Genomic DNA, 14,709 nt, shown 5'->3' with positions numbered 1-14,709 from the left:
ACACACACACACAGGAGTAGTGAGTGACGCTCTGACAAAAGTAACAACTCGCTGAGATTCCCATGGTGTTTGTGATAGATAGAGAGAGAGAGAGAGAAGTGTGTGGGAGAGAGAGAGAGAGAGAGAGAGAGAGAGAGAGAGAGAGAGAGAGAGAGAGAGAGAGAGAGAGAGAGCGAGAGAGAGAAAGAGATAGAGGGAGATAGAGGGAGGAGAGAGAGAGAGAGAGAGAGAGAGATAACCATTGCACGGTGTGTTTCTCTAAACCCGTCTGTCCAGTTCCTCTGTAGGTCTATAGAACAGTACAGACAAGGTATGTTGTGTCAGCAACCTATTTACCATCTAGAGTCCTGAGGCTTTACCACTAGAAGAAACTGTCACGGTTTACTACGCCAGAACCCAGAAGCAGACCAGGACAAGGTACTTAGAGGAAAAGGTGAGTGTTTATTAATTGACTCCCGAGTGAGGCTGAATAATCCAGGGACAGAGCGGGTGGCGTGGATGGGTTGTTGAGGGTGCAGTGATAGGTCCAGACATGGCTCGGCAGCCGCCGACCATCAGGCAGAGGTTGGGTGAAGGTTCCGGGTGAGAGACTGCAGACAGAACAAAACGGAGGTGAGTACACAGCAAATCAACAAGGTGCAAAACAACAAAAACTAACGCTAGAACTCAAGGCTGATACGCTGACAAACATACTGTTCATGGCTAACGATCCGGCAGGAACTGGATGTTTGGCCAGAGCCTAAGAAGGGTGATGATCAGGACCAGGTGTGCAGATTGCTGATGGGATGCAGGTGCGGAAAACAAGAGAGCTCCCCGGAGCGTTCCCGAACCCTCGGGAAACTGGAGATCACGAACAGGAAAAACTAGTCACCAGACAGGACCCGACTCAGACTGCCGGGATCGTTACAGTACCCCCCCTCCGACCGAACGCCACCGGGCGGACCTCCCCGGAGCGCCAGGATGGAGGCGGTAGAAATCACTGATGAGGTCAGCATCTAGGACCTGTCGCCGCGAATCCAACTCCTCTCTTCAGGACCATACCCCTCCCAGTCCACGAGATACTGGAAACCCCGGCCCCGCCGTCTGGAATCCATGATGCGACGCACCGTGTAGGCAGGACCACCTCCGATCATCCGAGGAGGAGGAGGAGGAGGCGGAGGAGGCAACAGAGGACTGAGGAAGACAGGCTTGAGGCAGGAGACATGAAAGGTGGGATGGACTCTGAGCGTCCTCGGTAGTTTGAGTCGAACTGCCACTGGATTGATCACCTTCTCCACCACAAACGGACCAATGAACTTCGGTAACAACTTCCTAGACTCAGTCCGTAACGGAAGATCCCGTGTGGCCAACCAGACCCTATCTCCGATGGTGTAGGTGGGAGCGGGGATCCGGCGACGATTCGCCTGGAGCTGATACCGGTCCGAAACTCTAAGGAGTGCCTTTCTGGCCCGATGCCAGGTCCGGTGGCAACGACGAATATGGGCCTGAACAGAAGGCACTGAGAGCTCCTTCTCCTGAGAAGGGAACAAGGGAGGTTGGTAGCCATACAGGCACTGGAAGGGAGACATCCCAGTGGCAGATGTAGGGAGAGTATTGTGGGCATACTCAACCCAAGGCAACTGAGAGACCCAGGAGGTGGGGTTGGAAGAGACCAGACAGCGTAGCGTGGATTCCATCTTCTGGTTGGCTCTCTCCGCCTGACCATTGGATTGGGGGTGAAAACCAGATGTGAGACTGACTGTAGCTCCAATGGCCAAACAGAAGGACTTCCAGACAGCAGAGGTAAACTGAGGGCCACGGTCGGAAACGATATCACTGGGCAACCCGTGGACCCTGAAAACCTCCCTAACCAGGATCTCGGACGTCTCCGAGGCAGAGGAAGCTTGGCAATAGGCACAAAGTGGGCGAACTTGCTGAATCTGTCCACGATCGTCAGAACGACCGTGTTCCCCTCAGAAGCGGGCAACCCAGTGACGAAGTCCAGGGCCAGATGCGACCATGGTCGCGGGGAATAGGAAGGGGGTGAAGTAGTCCAGAGCTGGGCCGATTGGTACTCTTATTCTGCGCACACACTGGACAGGCAGCAACAAAACCCCGAGTATCCTCGGCCATGGCAGGCCACCAAAAAGCGTCTGCGAAGAAACGCCATTGTCCGAGCCACGCCAGGGTGACAAGCCATCTTGCTGGCGTGGGACCATTTGAGGACAGCAGGACGAACCGACTCAGGCACAAACAACCGACCGGGTGGACCGTTACCGGGACCGGGCTGAGTCCGAAGGGCCGCCAGCACCTCCTCCTCAATCTTCCACATAACTGCTCCCACGACGCAGTTCCGGGGGAGGATTGTCTCGGGTCTTGGACCCACTCTCCTCCGTCTTGGAGAACATCCGGGACAAGGCGTCCGCCTTGCCGTTCTTAGATCCAGGTCGGAACGTCAGGGCAAACTTGAATCGTCCGAAAAACAACGCCCACCTGGCCTGACGGGAGTTGAGGCGTTTAGCCGATTGCACGTAAGCAAGATTCTTGTGGTCAGTCCAGACAATAAACGGTTGCTCCGCCCCCTCCAACCAGTGGCGCCACTCCTCCAAGGCAAGTTTCACCGCGAGAAGCTCCCGGTTACCCACATCGTAATTCCTCTCCGCAGGCGAAAGGGCGACGAGAGTAGTAGGCGCAGGGATGGAGTTTACTGTCCGTGGAGCATCGCTGCGACAGGATGGCGCCAACTCCCACATCAGACGCGTCCACTTCAACGACGAACTGACGGGCCGTGTCCGGTTGAGAGAGAATCGGTGCGTTGGTGAATCGCCTCTTCAAATCCAGAAACGCTCGATCCGCCTCCGGATTCCACTTGAAGGTCCTGATACTGGAAGTCAAGGCAGTTAACGGAGCGGCCACACGGCTGTAATCCCGGATGAATCTGCGGTAGAAATTCGCAAACCCCAAAAATCTCTGGAGCTGCAATCTCGTGCCGGGCTGGACCCATTCCAGAACCGCTCTAACCTTCTCCTGGTCCATCCTAATCTCTCCCCTGGAGATGATGTACCCGAGAAAGGATGTCGTGTGGGCGTGAAACTCGCACTTCTCGGCCTTCACGAACAGGCGATTCTCCAACAATCGCTGCAGAACCTGCCGGACATGCTGGACGTGGTCGGAAGGTTCCTTCGAGAAGATCAGAATGTCATCCAGGTAAACAAACACAAAGAGACCGATCATATCTCTCAGGACGTCGTTCACCATACTCTGGAATACCGCTGGAGCATTGGTCAGTCCAACGGCATCACCTGATACTCGAAGTGACCCATCGGTGTATTGAAACCCGTCAACCACTCGTCCCCCTCTCTGATCCGGACCAGGTGATACGCATTGCGTAGGTCTAGCTTGGTGAACACCGTAGCACCCTGTAAGAGTCGAAGGCAGAACTCATCAAGGGCAGGGGATACTTGTTCTTGACCGTGATGTCATTCAACCCCCGATAATCAATACACGGTCGAAGAGAGCCATCCTTCTTACCCACAAAGAAGAATCCTGCCCCCCAGGGGTGATGACGAGGGCGAACGAGACCAGCAGCTAGGGACTCCTTGATGTAGGTCTCCAACGCCTCACGTTCAGGTCGGGAGATACTGTATAACCTTCCCTTGGGGTAGACAGCTCCAGGGACCAGGTTGATGGCACAATCATATGGTCGGTGGGGAGGGAGTGACAGAGCCTTCTGCTTACTGAAAACTTTCCCCAAATCGTGATATGTCTCGGGAACCAGGGACAAATCTGGGGGTTTAGCCTCAATCACCTGACTGGGAACCGAATGGGGGCAGGCAGTCTTGAGACAGTTAGCATGACAATCAAGGCTCCAACTCGTTACCTTGCCCGTCACCCAATCGAACGTGGGATTGTGTTCCTTCAGCCAGGGGTATCCAAGGACCAGAGGAACATGGGAAGACGGCAGAATGAAGAATGAAATCATCTCAGAATGATTCCCCGACAACCGCATCTTAACCGGTTCAGTCCTCATCGTGATACGTGCCAGACTACTGCCGTTCAGAGTGGTCGCTTCAATGGCTTCCGGCAATTGCTCCTTGGAAAGCCCCAGCTGTTCCACCAACTCGGCATCAAGAAAGCTTCCACCGGCACCTGAATCGATAAAAGCGTTAAGCGCTAAGCTCTGATTCCTGTTCACAAGGGTAGCCGGGAACGGGGTCTGACAGAGGTACTGAGAGGTTGAAACTGGCTCGCTAAAAGTCCTCCCAACTTTAGCGAGCCGGGCAGTTTGACCGACCGCCGGGAACAGGTGGAGATGTAATGTCCCGAGCTACCACAGTAGAGGCAGCAGTTGGTCTGACGTCTATGTTGACGCTCCTCCTTGGTTAACCCGTGCCGCCCCACTTGCATGGGTTCAGAATCGGGAGAGAGGACCTCTCCACTAATCCATTGTGGAGGAGAATGATCGACGTGTTCTGGTCCACCACCCGACCCGACTGGGAACTGAGAAGCTGATCGATTGGACGGACCCCATTGCTTCTCCCTCCTTCGCTCTCGGACTCGATTATCCACCCGAATAGACAAGGCTACCAAGCTGTCCAGGTCACTAGGCTCCGGATAGGAGATCAACTCATCCTTGAGCTGCTCCGACAGACCCTGGTAAAGGCCGCTTGCAGAGACTCCTCGTTCCACCCACTCTCCACAGCCAACGTCTTGAACTCGATCACGAAGTCGGCCACGCTGCGAGTTCCTTGGTGAAGCGAAAACAGGCGCCTAGCTGCGTCCCTCCCTCGGACGGAATGGTCGAAGAGCTTCCTCATCTCGGCCGTGAACCCCTGGTATGAAGCCATGCAGGGGTCTTGTCGTTCCCAAACGGCTGAAGCCCACTCCAGCGCTCGACCACGCAGCAACGCAATCTCAAAGGCTATCCTAGCCTTGTCTGTGGCATAAGAGTAGGGCTGTAGATCGAACACTAATCCACACTGCATAAGGAAGGAACGGCATCTTCCCAGCTCCCCCTCATATCTATCCGGCGTCGGAACCTCGGGCTCACGGAAGGACACAGCTCCCGAAGCGGCAGGCGAGATGGGGGAAACCGGTAGTGGATCCTCTACCGGAAACTTGCGTTGGTTCTGGACCTCCGTCAGACCGGTAGAAAGGTTCCGAACTGACAACGCGATCTCCTGTAGTACCGTGCTATGATGGCCCAACATCTTCTCCTGATGGGTAATGGCATGGCGAACAGAGTCCAGGTCCGCTGGGTTCATTACTGGCCGGATCGTTCTGTCACGGTTTACTACGCCAGAACCCAGAAGCAGACCAGGACAAGGTACTTAGAGGAAAAGGTGAGTGTTTATTAATTGACTCCCGAGTGAGGCTGAATAATCCAGGGACAGAGCGGGTGGCGTGGATGGGTTGTTGAGGGTGCAGTGATAGGTCCAGACATGGCTCGGCAGCCGCCGACCATCAGGCAGAGGTTGGGTGAAGGTTCCGGGTGAGAGACTGCAGACAGAACAAAACGGAGGTGAGTACACAGCAAATCAACAAGGTGCAAAACAACAAAAACTAACGCTAGAACTCAAGGCTGATACGCTGACAAACATACTGTTCATGGCTAACGATCCGGCAGGAACTGGATGTTTGGCCAGAGCCTTAGAAGGGTGATGATCAGGACCAGGTGTGCAGATTGCTGATGGGATGCAGGTGCGGAAAACAAGAGAGCTCCCCGGAGCGTTCCCGAACCCTCGGGAAACTGGAGATCACGAACAGGAAAAACTAGTCACCAGACAGGACCCGACTCAGACTGCCGGGATCGTTACAGAAACAGATTGAAGATTTACATTTAACCAGTCAGGATTTCTTTATTTTCTTCTAGAAAAATATATTTGATGATAATCTCTAAAGAGATGATCTCACCGGATGTGTACCAAACTCACTAAAAGTGGCAGTGATAAAGCCTCTCTTGAAAAAGCCAAACCTTGACCCGGAAAATATAAAAAACTATCGGCCTATATCGAATCTTCCATTCCTCTCAAAAATTTTAGAAAAAGCTGTTGCGCAGCAACTCACTGCCTTTCTGAAGACAAACAATGTATACGAAATGCTTCAGTCTGGTTTTAGACCCCATCATAGCACTGAGACTGCACTTGTGAAGGTGGTAAATGACCTTTTAATGGCGTCAGACCGAGGCTCTGCATCTGTCCTCGTGCTACTAGACCTTAGTGCTGCCTTTGACACCATCGATCACCACATTCTTTTGGAGAGACTGGAAACCCAAATTGGTCTACACGGACAAGTTCTGGCCTGGTTTAGATCTTACCTGTCGGAAAGATATCAGTTTGTCTCTGTGAATGGTCTGTCCTCCGACAAATCAACTGTACATTTCGGTGTTCCTCAAGGTTCCGTTTTAGGACCACTATTGTTTTCACTATATATTTTACCTCTTGGGGATGTTATTCGAAAACATAATGTTAACTTTCACTGCTATGCGGATGACACACAGCTGTACATTTCAATGAAACATGGTGAAGCCCCAAAATTGCCCTCGCTAGAAGCCTGTGTTTCAGACATAAGGAAGTGGATGGCTGAAAACTTTCTACTTTTAAACTCGGACAAAACAGAGATGCTTGTTCTAGGTCCCAAGAAACAAAGAGATCTTCTGTTAAATCTGACAATTCATCTTGATGGTTGTAAAGTCGTCTCAAATAAAACTGTGAAGGACCTCGGCGTTACTCTTGACCCTGATCTCTCTTTTGACGAACATATCAAGACTGTTTCAAGGACAGCTTTTTTCCATCTACGTAACATTGCAAAAATCAGAAATTTTCTGTCCAAAAATGATGCAGAAAAATTAATCCATGCATTTGTTACTTCTAGGTTAGACTACTGCAATGCTCTACTTTCCGGCTACCCGGATAAAGCACTAAATAAACTTCAGTTAGTGCTAAATACGGCTGCTAGAATCCTGACTAGAACCAAGAAATTTGATCATATTACTCCAGTGCTAGCTTCCCTACACTGGCTTCCTGTTAAGGCAAGGGCTGATTTCAAGGTTTTACTGTTAACCTATAAAGCGTTACATGGGCTTGCTCCTACCTATCTTTCCGAGTTGGTCCTGCCGTACATACCAATACGTACGCTACGGTCACAAGACGCAGGCCTCCTAATTGTCCCTAGAATTTCTAAGCAAACAGCGGGAGGCAGGGCTTTCTCCTATAGATCTCCATTTTTATGGAACAGTCTGCCTACCCATGTGAGAGACGCAGACTCGGTCTCAACCTTTAAGTCTTTACTGAAGACTTATCTCTTCAGTAGGTCATATGATTGAGTGTAGTCTGGCCCAGGAGTGTGAAGGTGAACGGAAAGGCTCTGGAGCAACGAACAGCCCTTGCTGTCTCTGCCAGGCCGGTTACCCTCTCTCCACTGGGGTTCTCTGCCTCTAACCCTGTTACAGGGGCTGAGTCACTGGCTTGCTGGTGCTCTTTCATGCCGTCCCTAGGAGGGGTGCGTCACTTGAGTGGGTTGAGTTACTGACGTGATCTTCCTGTCTGGGTTGGTGCCCCCTTGGTTTGTGCTGTGGTGGAGACCTCTGTGGGCTATACTCGGCCTTGTCTCAGGATTGTAAGTTGGTGGTTGAGGATATCCCTCTAGTGGTGCGGGGGCTGTGCTTTGGCAGAGTGGGTGGGGTTATATCCTTCCTGTTTGGCCCTGTCCGGGGTTTCTTCGGATGGGGCCACAGTGTCTCCGGACCGCTCCTGTCTCAGCCTCCAGTATTTATGCTGCATTAGTTTATGTGTCGGGGGCTGGGGTTAGTTGGTTATACCTGGAGTACTTCTCCTGTCTTATCCAGTGTCCTGTGTGAATTTAAGTATGCTCTCTCTAATTCTCTCGTTCTCTCTTTCTCTCTGAGAACCTGAGCCCTAGGACCATACGTCAGGACTACCGGGCATGCTGACACCTTGCTGTCCCCAGTCCGCCTGGCCTTGCTGCTATTCCAGTTTCAACTGTTCTGCCTGCGGTTCACGAAACCCCTACCTGTCCCAGACCTGCTGTTTTCAACTCTTAATGATCGGCTATGAAAAGCCAACTGAGAGACCTGAGCCCTAGGACCATACGTCGGGACTACCGGCCGTGGTGACTCCTTGCTGTCCCCAGTCCGCCTGGCCTTGCTGCTATTCCAGTTTCAACTGTTCTGCCTGCGGTTATGGAACCCCTACCTGTCCCAGACCTGCTGTTTTCAACTCTTAATGATCGGCTATGAAAAGCCAACTGAGATTTATTCCTGATTATTATTTGACCATGCTTGTCACTTATGAACATTTTTGAACATCTTGGCATGGTTCTGTTATAATCTCCACCCGGCACAGCCAGAAGAGGACTGGCCACCCCTCATAGCCTGGTTCCTCTCTAGGTTTCTTCCTAGGTTTTGGCCTTTCTAGGGAGTTTTTCCTAGCCACCGTGCTTCTACACCTGCATTACTAGCTGTTTGGGGTTTTAGGCTGGGTTTCTGTACAGCACTTCGAGATATTAGCTGATGTACGAAGGGCTATATAAAATAAAATTGATTGATTGATTGAAGGGTAAGTGTAGCTGTATAGTTCTAATACAGAGGGAAGGGTAAGTGTAGCTGTATAGTTCTAATACAGAGGGAAGGGTAAGTGTAGCTGTATAGTTCTAATACAGAGGGAAGGGTAAGTGTAGCTGTATAGTTCTAATACAGAGGGAAGGGTAAGTGTAGCTGTATAGTTCTAATACAGAGGGAAGGGTAAGTGTAGCTGTATAGTTCTAATACAGAGGGAAGGGTAAGTGTAGCTGTATAGTTCTAATACAGAGGGAAGGGTAAGTGTAGCTGTATAGTTCTAATAGAGAGGGAAGGGTAAGTGTAGCTGTATAGTTCTAATAGAGAGGGAAGGGTAAGTGTAGCTGTACAGTTCTAATACAGAGGGAAGGGTAAGTGTAGCTGTATAGTTCTAATACAGAGGGAAGGGTAAGTGTAGCTGTATAGTTCTAATACAGAGGGAAGGGTAAGTGTAGCTGCATAGTTCTAATACAGAGGGAAGGGTAAGTGTAGCTGTATAGTTCTAATACAGAGGGAAGGGTAAGTGTAGCTGTATAGTTCTAATACAGAGGGAAGGGTAAGTGTAGCTGTATAGTTCTAATACAGAGGGAAGGGTAAGTGTAGCTGTATAGTTCTAATAGAGAGGGAAGGGTAAGTGTAGCTGTATAGTTCTAATACAGAGGGAAGGGGGTAAGTGTAGCTGTATAGTTCTAATACAGAGGGAAGGGTAAGTGTAGCTGTATAGTTCTAATACAGAGGGAAGGGTAAGTGTAGCTGTATAGTTCTAATACAGAGGGAAGGGTAAGTGTAGCTGTATAGTTCTAATACAGAAGGAAGGGTAAGTGTAGCTGTATAGTTCTAATAGAGAGGGAAGGGTAAGTGTAGCTGTATAGTTCTAATACAGAGGGAAGGGTAAGTGTAGCTGTATAGTTCTAATAGAGAGGGAAGGGTAAGTGTAGCTGTATAGTTCTAATACAGAGGGAAGGGTAAGTGTAGCTGTATAGTTCTAATAGAGAGGGAAGGGTAAGTGTAGCTGTATAGTTCTAATACAGAGGGAAGGAGGGGTGCGTCACTTGAGTGGGTTGAGTTACTGACGTGATCTTCCTGTCTGGGTTGGCGCCCCCCCTTGGTTTGTGCTGTGGTGGAGACCTCTGTGGGCTATACTCGGCCTTGTCTCAGGATTGTAAGTTGGTGGTTGAGGATATCCCTCTGGTGGTGCGGGGGCTGTGCTTTGGCAGAGTGGGTGGGGTTATATCCTTCCTGTTTGGCCCTGTCCGGGGGTTTCTTCGGATGGGGCCACAGTGTCTCCGGACCGCTCCTGTCTCAGCCTCCAGTATTTATGCTGCATTAGTTTATGTGTCGGGGGGCTGGGCTTAGTTGGTTATACCTGGAGTACTTCTCCTGTCTTATCCAGTGTCCTGTGTGAATTTAAGTATGCTCTCTCTAATTCTCTCGTTCTCTCTTTCTCTCTGAGAACCTGAGCCCTAGGACCATACGTCAGGACTACCGGGCATGCTGACACCTTGCTGTCCCCAGTCCGCCTGGCCTTGCTGCTATTCCAGTTTCAACTGTTCTGCCTGCGGTTACGAAACCCCTACCTGTCCCAGACCTGCTGTTTTCAACTCTTAATGATCGGCTATGAAAAGCCAACTGAGAGACCTGAGCCCTAGGACCATACGTCGGGACTACCGGCCGTGGTGACTCCTTGCTGTCCCCAGTCCGCCTGGCCTTGCTGCTATTCCAGTTTCAACTGTTCTGCCTGCGGTTATGGAACCCCTACCTGTCCCAGACCTGCTGTTTTCAACTCTTAATGATCGGCTATGAAAAGCCAACTGAGATTTATTCCTGATTATTATTTGACCATGCTTGTCACTTATGAACATTTTTGAACATCTTGGCATGGTTCTGTTATAATCTCCACCCGGCACAGCCAGAAGAGGACTGGCCACCCCTCATAGCCTGGTTCCTCTCTAGGTTTCTTCCTAGGTTTTGGCCTTTCTAGGGAGTTTTTCCTAGCCACCGTGCTTCTACACCTGCATTACTAGCTGTTTGGGGTTTTAGGCTGGGTTTCTGTACAGCACTTCGAGATATTAGCTGATGTACGAAGGGCTATATAAAATAAAATTGATTGATTGATTGATGATGAGATAAGCGGGAAAAGTGAAATGACGCATGAAAAAACCTAATTATCAGCTGTTGTTAGTCAGTGTTATTCTGAACAGTAGATATTCTTATCCTAGCCTGGAACCTCAATTGATATGATGGTGAAACAGAGCATACAGGTTAGGATTCCAGGCTATGCCTGTTGTGTCCATGATGGGTGACTAACTAGAGGAGTCATTAACTGGGATGAGCTCTGGGAGACTCACTATCGTGTGGAAGTGATAAGGGACTATGACTCAGTGCAGATAAGGGCCCAGTCCCTAATGGCACCCAATTCCCTTTATAGTGTACTACTTTGACCAGGGCCCACATGGCAAAAGTAGTGCACTATTTATGAAATAGGGTGCCGTTTAGGATACAGGCCAAGGTCCACAAGTAATGATAAAGAGTGAGGACTCATCTCAGGGTCACAAACTCACAGTGCCTCTACAGGGAATTCAGGATATTACTGCCGGGAGTAGTAGCAGCAGCTATGAATGGTCACAGCCATGCATGTACTCGGCATGGGAACAAGTGATGGCTTGAAAACGGTCCTGTTTGATCTCTACATTTGGAAGCATCATTTGAATTGGTCTGGTCCACAAACATATTGTTGCGTCTCAAATGGCATCCTATCCCCTATACTGCCACACTTTGGACCAGGGTCCATACATGGGTATGTGAGATGGGAGTGAGGGGGGTTTTGGAAACGGACCCATCTCCTGTTCTTCCCACCAGCTGTAGCTATAGGTGAAACTGACCTGGCAGAACAGTCCTGTACCATCCATCTGGTGCCAGCATAACCAGGACATCATGAACAACAAACAAACATAACAATATTCACCTGCTGAGGAGAAGGGCCGGACCTCTGTTCTACTTCCTTGATTCCTCACACCCTGTCTCCTTGCCTCCTTCTCTTAATGCATTGGTGGAGAAAATCAGAAGAGAGGAACCTCAGATCTTCGACTCCAATATTCTTTGAAAAGGAGATGAGGGAGGGAGGATGTGAGGAATCAAGGAAATACAATTGAGATTCACCCAAGGTGTTGGGTATTCAGATACATCCCCCCCCATCAGTACAGACAGCAGCAGCTCCAAATCCACTGAGAAAAGACAACATTCTCATGAGCAGATTTGTAGCTACCCCTCGGGTCAAACAGAGTTACAATACTAGGATAGATACATCTTTCAGATGTAAGGTCATTAAATGAGGTTAATCACACTGATCTAGGTCACCGGGAAAAGGCAATTAACTGTGAGAAGGATGTCCCTGAAGGACAACAGAGAGACAGAGACAGGAACTTAGAGGTTGGGAGATACAACTGGGTGACTTGACAGCGACAGTGTATGCCCTGTTTTCAGCGACCACTGACTGGCCATTGGTCATTTACATTTTAGTCATGTTATGTAGCGTATTATGTAGTGTATTATGTAGTGTTATGTATTGTAATATGTATCGTAATATGTATTGTATTATGTATTGTAATATGTCGTGTATTTATAGTGTATTATGTAGTGTTATGTAGTGTATTATGTATTGTATTATGTATTGTAATATGTAGTGTATTATGTATTGTATTATGTATTGTAATATGTAGTGTATTATGTAGTGTTATGTATTGTAATATGTAGTGTATTATGTAGTGTATTATGTAGTGTATTATGTAGTGTTATGTAGTGTATTATGTATTGTATTATGTAGTGTATTATGTAGTGTAATATGTATTGTATTATGTAGTGTATTATGTATTGTATTATGTAGTGTATTATGTATTGTATTATGTATTGTAATATGTAGTGTTATGTAGTGTATTATGTATTGTATTATGTAGTATATTATGTAGTGTATTATGTATTGTATTATGTAGTGTATTATGTAGTGTTATGTATTGTAATATGTAGTGTATTATGTATTGTATTATGTATTGTAATATGTAGTGTATTATGTAGTGTTATGTAGTGTATTATGTATTGTATTATGTAGTGTATTATGTAGTGTATTATGTAGTGTTATGTAGTGTATTATGTATTGTATTATGTAGTGTATTATGTAGTGTATTATGTAGTGTTATGTAGTGTATTATGTATTGTATTATGTAGTGTATTATGTAGTGTATTATGTAGTGTTATGTATTGTAATATGTAGTGTATTATGTATTGTATTATGTAGTGTATTATGTAGTGTTATGTAGCGTATTATGTATCATAATATGTATTGTATTATGTATTGCATTATGTATTGTAATATGTATTGTATTATGTATTGTATTATGTATTGTAATATGTAGTGTATTATGTAGTGTATTATATAGTGTATTATGTAGTGTATTATGTAGCGTATTATGTAGTGTATTCTGTAGTGTAATATGTATTGTAATATATAGTGTATTATGTAGTGTTATGTATTGTAATATGTAGTGTATTATGTATTGTATTGTGTAATGTATTATGTAGTGTATTATGTAGTGTATTATGTAGTGTTATGTAGTGTATTATGTATTGTATTATGTAGTGTATTATGTAGTGTATTATGTAGTGTAAAATGTATTGTATTATGTAGTGTATTATGTATTGTATTATGTAGTGTATTATGTATTGTATTATGTATTGTAATATGTAGTGTATTATGTAGTGTTATGTAGTGTATTATGTATTGTATTATGTAGTGTATTATGTATTGTATTATGTAGTGTATTTTGTAGTGTTATGTATTGTAATATGTAGTGTATTATGTATTGTATTATGTATTGTAATATGTAGTGTATTATGTAGTGTTATGTAGTGTATTATGTATTGTATTATGTAGTGTATTATGTAGTGTATTATGTATTGTATTATGTAGTGTATTATGTAGTGTATTATGTATTGTAATATGTAGTGTATTATGTATTGTATTATGTAGTGTATTATGTAGTGTATTATGTAGTGTTATGTAGTGTATTATGTATTGTATTATGTAGTGTATTATGTAGTGTATTATGTAGTGTTATGTATTGTAATATGTAGTGTATTATGTATTGTATTATGTAGTGTATTATGTAGTGTATTATGTAGTGTTATGTAGTGTATTATGTATTGTATTATGTAGTGTAATATGTATTGTATTATGTAGTGTATTATGTATTGTATTATGTAGTGTATTATGTAGTGTATTATGTAGTGTATTATGTATTGTATTATGTAGTGTATTATGTATTGTATTATGTAGTGTATTATGTAGTGTATTATGTAGTGCTTTATGTAGCGTATTATGTATCATAATATGTATTGTATTATGTATTGCATTATGTATTGTAATATGTATTGTATTATGTATTGTATTATGTATTGTAATATGTAGTGTATTATGTAGTGTATTCTGTAGTGTAATATGTATTGTAATATATAGTGTATTATGTAGTGTTATGTATTGTAATATGTAGTGTATTATGTATTGTATTGTGTAGTGTATTATGTATTGTATTATGTAGTGTATTATGTAGTGTTATGTAGTGTATTATGTATTGTATTATGTAGTGTATTATGTAGTGTAATATGTATTGTATTATGTAGTGTATTATGTATTGTATTATGTAGTGTATTATGTATTGTATTATGTAGTGTGTTATGTATTGTATTATGTATTGTAATATGTCGTGTATTATGTAGTGTATTATGTAGTGTTATGTAGTGTATTATGTATTGTATTATGTATTGTAATATGTAGTGTATTATGTAGTGTTATGTATTGTAATATGTAGTGTATTATGTAGTGTATTATGTAGTGTATTATGTAGTGTATTATGTAGTGTATTATGTATTGTATTATGTAGTGTATTATGTAGTGTATTATGTAGTGTATTATGTAGTGTATTATGTAGTGTATTATGTATTGTATTATGTAGTGTATTATGTATTGTATTATGTAGTGTATTATGTATTGTAATATGTAGTGTATTATGTAGTGTTATGTAGTGTATTATGTATTGTATTATGTAGTGTATTATGTATTGTATTATGTAGTGTATTATGTAGTGTTATGTATTGTAATATGT

This window comes from Coregonus clupeaformis, unplaced genomic scaffold (genome assembly GCF_020615455.1).
Source record: "Coregonus clupeaformis isolate EN_2021a unplaced genomic scaffold, ASM2061545v1 scaf0200, whole genome shotgun sequence".
Taxonomy (NCBI): Eukaryota; Metazoa; Chordata; class Actinopteri; order Salmoniformes; family Salmonidae; genus Coregonus; species Coregonus clupeaformis.
Note: the sequence above shows the minus strand (reverse complement) of the source record.